This window comes from Colobus angolensis, unplaced genomic scaffold, assembly GCF_000951035.1.
Source record: "Colobus angolensis palliatus isolate OR3802 unplaced genomic scaffold, Cang.pa_1.0 Scaffold69, whole genome shotgun sequence".
NCBI lineage: Eukaryota > Metazoa > Chordata > Mammalia > Primates > Cercopithecidae > Colobus > Colobus angolensis.
Genome location: NW_012120598.1, coordinates 9,770,388 through 9,777,864, shown reverse-complemented (window position 1 = coordinate 9,777,864; position 7,477 = coordinate 9,770,388). Strand labels below are relative to the sequence as shown.

The window sequence follows — 7,477 nt, the reverse complement described above, 5'->3', positions numbered from 1 at the left end:
TCTGTGAGGCCAAGAACCCCAGGTCAGAGAACAAAAGACTTGCCACCATCTTGGGAGCAGCCTGCCCCATTTTCCAAAGGTTCCACCCCATCTTGGGAACTCTAAGAACAAAGACCGTCCAGTAACATAAGCACATCTAATTCACCCATAACTTCTATTATAAAATACTTAATAACATAATCACTTTGTACTATCTTAAAAAGTACAGTGCTATACAATTTGGAAATAAACTTTAGTTTCTCAGTTTACTTAACAGTTCACTTTGTTTTTACTTAAAATATCCTCTAAAATCTCTATGATTCAGAGATGCTGAGTATTATATTTCAGCTGGAAAGAATTTAAAACTATTTATGAAAATCTCTTTAAATAAATTTAGTAAGTTCAATTGCCAAAATGAAAAAGGTTGCAAAATTAACAGCTTACATGCTTATTCTATGAATAATTTTAGCTTTGTCTTCAAGGGCTATGTTTTAAACATCATTTTGTGGATACTCAGCAATCCATTTTGATTTAGTCATTTATTGGTGATTACCTCTTGATTCATCAAAGTAGAAATCCTGGTTGGTTCTGGAGTGCTTAACTTATGCAAAATTTGGGTAAGTCAAAAAGGACCATTCTTGCAGCATGGTTACCATGGTTCCTCACACACTGCCCTTCAGAGAGCAATTTGAGTTCTCTTACCACACTAACAGAATACACAACTAATATTTACACAGTGCTGGGCACTACAGAGAACCTTTTCCATGGATTATCCAGTTTACTCCTTACAGCCAACCTAGAAACTGAGAATTCCGATCAGTTCTATTTTACAGGTTAAGAAACACAGCCAAGTGGTAGTTATTCTGAGATAGTCTTGTAAGGAACAGCTTTATTTTATTCGTCAATGTAGCTTCAATACTTATTCCAGTGTCTGTTAAATGGTAGACAGCAGAAAGGAATTCTCCAAAGAGCTAAATAAGCAAAGAACTAAATAAACAAGGATATCTTTCATGTCCTCTGATCCTACACCCATTCTATGTGCCCATAGCTCCCTTGGTATTTCAGTTGTATATCTTTCCTGGGGCTCTTACTGTACTTTTTTCTTGCATCTCCAATAAATGTAGACTATATGCCCTATAATGACTCAATGAATAACTTACTTCTCCTCCTAAATTGAGGAAAGTGGAACTCAAATGCACTCTTGGAAGTTGTTTTTGTTTTGTACTGGAGCAACCACAAACTAACTGATAAAGTATCCCTGTGCTTAGCAAACCCCACTACTCAATTTCAAACTTATGAATATTTTCTAATAGTAAGAAATGAAAGTAAGAAAAATTAAAAACATATCTCCATTTCCAACTCCAAAAATTAATGCTCACTCCTATCAGATCTCAAAATGATGCCTCAGCCTGGCTAGGAAAAACGGTGATAAAAATACTAAGGTATGGTGGAAAAATACTGAGGTAGAACCTTCAATATTAAAAGAACATTGTATTGTCTGAGTTAATCAATAATATTCTAAGGAGAAACTTTCTCAGTTATTCAACTGTTATCTAAGCAGAATTCCTCATTCCATTAATGTTTTAGAATGGGATTTGAGGTTTATAAGTAAAGGTTATAATTTAAATGCAGCTTTCTAATACATTTAACATTTAGTGGCTTCCTATGATAAGATATAGGGAAACAACAGTAAAATGCATTACTTTTCCAGCTTTACTTATTTAGGGAAAAAGAAGAGAAGTGATGCATCTTCAGGAATTGGGGGCCTGAAAATAATTGGCATTGATAGTAAATCTAGTAGCCATATATTGGTAGACTGACATATAGGGAATTGTTTCTTTCAGATCAAAACTTCAATTTCTTTTGACACATCAAAGTTATTAATTTATGTTCAATTTAGTTTTAAGTCTAGCTTTAGTTTTGTATTGGGGTCTTTTTAAAATTTACAATTTATGAAAGATCTGTAGCCCTATTCTCATCCTGTTAATTCAACAGGAGCTACTTACGGTGTCTTATTTTCCGTGCATTAAAGATGGATGGAGATCTACTCCCTGTCTAAATGTTAACTGCATCAGAAGGTGATGTGTGCAATTCAAATTAAAAGAGACTCCATTGTCAGTTTATTTCTGTGTGACTGGAAGATAAAGTAGAAATAACTTAAAATTCATTTGTATTTTGAGAATTTTACAAGAGTGGCTAATTTAACTCTCAAGATAACATCATATGAAATACATACTGGTTCTCTCTCTCTTTCTTGCCATCTCCCTTGCCCCATTTTAGTTTAAGTTTAGGAAAGTGAAACTTTAAAACTTTAATTATGTCGATAATTACTCAGAGCTTTGTCTGCCTGATTCCAAAGTCACTAGTTTATTTTCTTTATTTAAGAAAATGAGGAGTTTCATAAATTAGATACCCTGCACTGGGAGCCCCTTCTTATAGACTGAATTGAGGAAAATAGCACAACCTGCTTTGAGAGAATAACTCCTCTTTAATATAACTGATTAATTCTTCTCTTTTGAAGACAAAAAAGGGATTAAATCAAGATTCAACAGAGAATTCTGATAACAATTTGCATCTTTTACCTGTCCAATCATTGATAGTATGCTTTTATCTGTTATTATGTATGTAAAATATATCATTAAATTGTACTTATATAAAACACGAATTGTGACCTAAACTTCTACTAAACTTTGTCTCCCATCATCTCTTTAAACAGTATTTGGTGAATATAATCTGACTTGCTCCCTCATGGAAACTCCTATAGATGGATTGGCCTTTCTGCTCTCTTATAGGAAATAAACAAATGTATGATTCTCATTGTCTCAAGAAGTCTGACTTCAGGACATTAAATGTTCAGTTCAAGATGTGAATCAATACTGTGAATTGTATTTAATGTAAAATCTTCCTCCCTTTTAAGATAAGAACTTGATTGAATTTGAAAGTCTACTCCATAAGACAAGAAGATTTAAGGGTCAGACTGTTGGGTTCAGTGATTTGCATTTATTTTCCTTTTTGTTCGCTCCCTTCCCCAAATTAGCTAGCTAGTATATCTGTGCACCAGTGTTGGTTAAGTGGGAAGTGGGACCAGCCACAGGAAAGGGAACAGGGAACCTTTTATTTGATTGGGTCTCATTATGACTTGGATACACTCTCACAGAATCTGGCAAACGTTTCTTTTGAAATCTCATTCTTAGGCTCCTCTCTCCTGCAGTTATCTCATTTTGAATGGAAACATCTCTGCATCTTTAATAAAAGTGGTTATGTACAACACTCCTTAGCCCTAGCCCCCTGCAGCTTCTTTTTGTTGAGATTTCCCACCTATCTAGGTAGCTTTATTGGACAGGACAGGAGATAACTGCTCCCCAGATTACTCCCTCCTACATGGCATCTATCTGAGTCATGAGAAAAACATACCTTTTGTCTCACCACTCTGGAGTATCAGGGCAGTCCAGGGTGTTAAGACTCTCTTGGCCCTGCCTTACTAGAAGTCCACAGACCAGAATGATCCCAAATGCAGATGGAGCTGCTGAAGCTCTAGAGAATCCCGCTGCCCTTTAACTGAAGACAGGAGTATCACTCCCTTCTCCTTCCTGGGAGATGGGATGGAAATAACAGTGTTCCTTTCTGCAAAATAGCCTCCCACAATCATTCAGCTTTTCTGATTTTTTAAATGTTAGTTGAAAGAGAAAGCAATGCTTAAGAGTCATGAGATAAGTTTGGATGTGTTTTTGTTGTTGTTGTTAACTATGCATGTTGATTTGTCTATTTTGGACTCTCATAAAGGATATTGGCACCTCAATTGAAACTTAGACCACAAGAGTTAAATTTAAGCATTCTATTACAGGTATTTGATAATTTTACCATTTGTCAAGATACCATAGCTAGCCATAAAAAACATGGAAAAAGCAGGGAGTAAACGCTGTATCTGAAGCCTGTTTCATGCTAATGTGAAGGATAATAAAATATTAGATCTCAAACCTATATGTAAATATTAAAACAGGCACTATATAGGCCAGGCAAACAAATAACACTCTGGGTGTATTTAATAGGAAGAAATATGATACAGACAATTAGAAACTTGCATGGTAGTTTGGAAGAGCTGGGGAATCCAAGTCCCAAGAAACACCTGACATATTATCTCAACTGCTGGTAGAGCCAAAGTGAACAATTTGCTCATCTGGAAACATAGAGCAAAATCTGACGTTTAATGTCAATAGATCTCCTAGTACTTGCCTACCTGGAGAATGCACTAAAGAATAATGGCTTTCTTTCTTTTCTTTTTTTTTTTTTTAATTTTTGAGACAGAGTCTTGCTCTGTCTCCCAGGCTGGAGTGCAAAGACGTGATCTTGGCTCACTGCAACCTCCGCCTCCTGGGTTCAAGAGATTTTCCTGCCTCAACCTCCCAAGTAGGTGGGATTACAGGCACCCACTATCATGCCCAGCTAATTTTTGTATTTTCAGTAGAGACGAGGTTTCACCATGTTGACCAGGCTGGTCTCCAACTCCCAGTGTCCCCTGATTAACCCTCGGCCTCCCAAAGTGTTAGGATTACAGGTGTAATCCTAACAGGTGAGCCATTGCACCAGCAGAAATGATGGCTCTCAATGCCTCTCATCAGCAAAGCCTAACTTACAGCACAACTAAAAGGGATTACCCTGTGTTCCCCAGGGAAGAGTGTAGGAGGGGGTGAAAATAGTGCTGAGTGAACAACAGACATTCCCACACAGAGATGAACATAACTTAAGTTGCTAAAACCTAGCAAAGATAAAGTGGAAAAAATTCTTAAAACTAAGTTTGGCAGTAGGAGTGAAAAATTATAAATCATCTCAGCAACATGTGACCTCAAATAAACATAGGAATTAACAAATACTCTGTAAAAATACTGCCATACTTTGATATGAAAGAACACCGAACACTGAATTTGCCTGCAGCTCTGGGGGCTCCCGTGGCTTTCTTCTTTATCGGAGCCAGGCCTACACACCAGCAACCATGTCCAAGGGACCTGCAGTTGGTATTGATCTTGGCACCACCTACTCTTGTATGGGTGTGTTCCAGCATGGAAAAGTAGAGATAATTGCCAATAATCAGGGAAACCAAACCACTCCAAGCTATGTTGCCTTTACGGACACGGAACGGTTGATCAGTGATGCTGCAAAGAATCAAGTTGCAATGAACCCCACCAACACAGTTTTTGATGCCAAACGTCTCATTGGATGCAGATTTTATGATGCTGTTGTCCAGTCTGATATGAAGCATTGGCCCTTCATGGTGGTGAATGATGCTGGCAGGCCCAAGATCCAAGTAGAATACAAGGGAGAGACCAAAAGCTTCTATTCAGAGGAAGTATCCTCTATGGTTCTGGCAAAAATGAAGGAAATTGCAGAAGCCTACCTTGGGAAGACTGTTACCAATGCTGTGGTCACAGTGCCAGCTTACTTTAATGAGTCTCAGCGTCAGACTACCAAACATGCTGTATGTAACTATTGCTGGTCTCAATGTAGTTAGAATTATTAATGAGCCAACTGCTGCTGCTGTTGCTTACAGGTTAAACAAAAAGGTTGCAGCAGAAAGAAACATGCTGATCTTTGCCCTGGTAGGTGGCACTCTCTAAGTGTCAGCCCTCACTATTGAGGATGGAATCTTTGAGATCAAGTTTAAAGCCAGAGACACCCACTTGGGTGGAGAAGATTTTGACAACCGAATGGTCAACCGTTTTATTGCTGAGTTCAAGCGCAAGCATAAGAAGGACATCAGTGAGAACAAGAGAGCTGTAAGACGCCTCTGTACTGCTTGTGAACGTGCTAAGCATACTCTCTTGCAGCACCCAGGCCAGTATTGAGATCGATTCTCTCTATGAAGGAATCGACTTCTATACCTCCATTACCCATGCCCAATTTGAAGAATTGAATACTGACCTGTTCCATGGCACCCTGACCCAGTAGAGAAAGTCCTTCGAGATGCCAAACTAGACAAGTCACAGATTCATGATATTGTCCTGGTTGGTGGTTATACTCTTATCCCCAAGATTCAGAAGCTTCTCCAAGACTTCTTCAATGGAAAAGAACTGAATAAGAGCATCAACCCTGATGAAGCTGTTGCATATGGTATAGCTGTCCAGGCAGCCACTGTGTCTGGAGACAAGTCTGAAAATGTTCAAGATTTGCTGCTCTTTGATGTCACTCCTCTTTCCCTTGGTATTGAAACTGCTGGTGGCATCATGACCGTCCTCATCAAGCGTAATACCACCATTCCTACCAAGCAGACACAGACCTTCACTACCTATTCTGACAACCAGCCTGGTCTACTTATTCAGGTTTATGAAGGTGAGTGTGCCATGACCAAGGATAACAACTTGCTTGGCAAGTTTGAACTCACGGGCATACCTCCTGCACCCCGAGGTGTTCCTCAGATTGAAGTCATTTTTGACATTGATGCCAATGGTATCCTCAATGTCTCTGCTGTGGATAAGAATACAGGAAAAGAGAATAAGCTTACTGTTACTAATGACAAGGGTCATTTGAGCAAGGAAGATATTGAACATATGTTTCAGGAAGCTGAGAAGTACAAAGCTGAAGATGAGAAGCAGAGGGACAAGGTGTCATCCAAGAATTCACTTGAGTCTTATGCATTCAACATGAAAGCAACTGTCGAAGATGAGAAACTTCAAGGCAAGATTAACGATGAGGACAAACAGAAGATTCTGGACAAGTGTAATGAAATTATCAACGGACTAGATAAGAATCAGACTGCTGAGAAGGAAGCATTTGAACATCAGCAGAAAGAGCTGGAGAAAGTTCGCAACCCCATCATCACCAAGCTGTACCAGAGTGCAGAAGCCATGCCAGGAGGAATGCCTGGGGGATTCCCTGGTAGTGGAGCTCCTCCCTCTGGTGGTGCTTCCTCAGGGCCCACCATTAAAGAGGTTGATTAAGCCAGCCCAAGTATAGATGTAGCATTGTTCCACAAATTTAAAACATTTGAAAGAGCTAAATTTGCAGCAAATTCTGTGGCAGTTTTAAAAAGTTAAGCTGCTATAGTAAGTCACTGGACATTCTCAATACTTGAATATGGAACATGCACAGGGGAAGGAAATAACATTGCACTTTATAAACACTGTATTGTAAGTGGAATTAAATAAAACTATTTAAAATTGGCACCAAAAAAAGAAAGAACATAGAATTGAGTTAGTTCTAAGAAAGTCCATGTACGTGTGGATACATAGATACAATTATCTAAAGGATAATTGCTGTGGATGTCAATCTAGATAATTGTAGAGGATGTCAATCTACCGTCTTCAAAAACATATGAACTGAATTAACCAATTATCCTAGTACTTTTCAATTTTCCAGTAAAAGTGACCTTCCTTTAGAGAAAGCACATAATCAGATTTATTTTTTATGAATCTGAGATATAACGAAGAGCAGTGCATTGTAACGGGCTTAAACTCATCTTCTTTTAATCTTTTTTGTTGAAAATATTTAATTTGTTGTTACTTAT

The 7,477-nt window shown here is 38.2% G+C and overlaps 1 pseudogene across 1 annotated transcript; it reads left to right on the top strand.

Annotated features, from left to right (window-relative positions):
- The first annotated feature begins 4,899 nt into the window (after positions 1-4,899).
- LOC105500830 lies at positions 4,900-7,139 on the top strand (annotated as a pseudogene). Its single transcript, XR_001000090.1, has one exon. The product of XR_001000090.1 is annotated as a heat shock cognate 71 kDa protein pseudogene (transcript).
- The last annotated feature ends 338 nt before the right edge of the window (positions 7,140-7,477 follow it).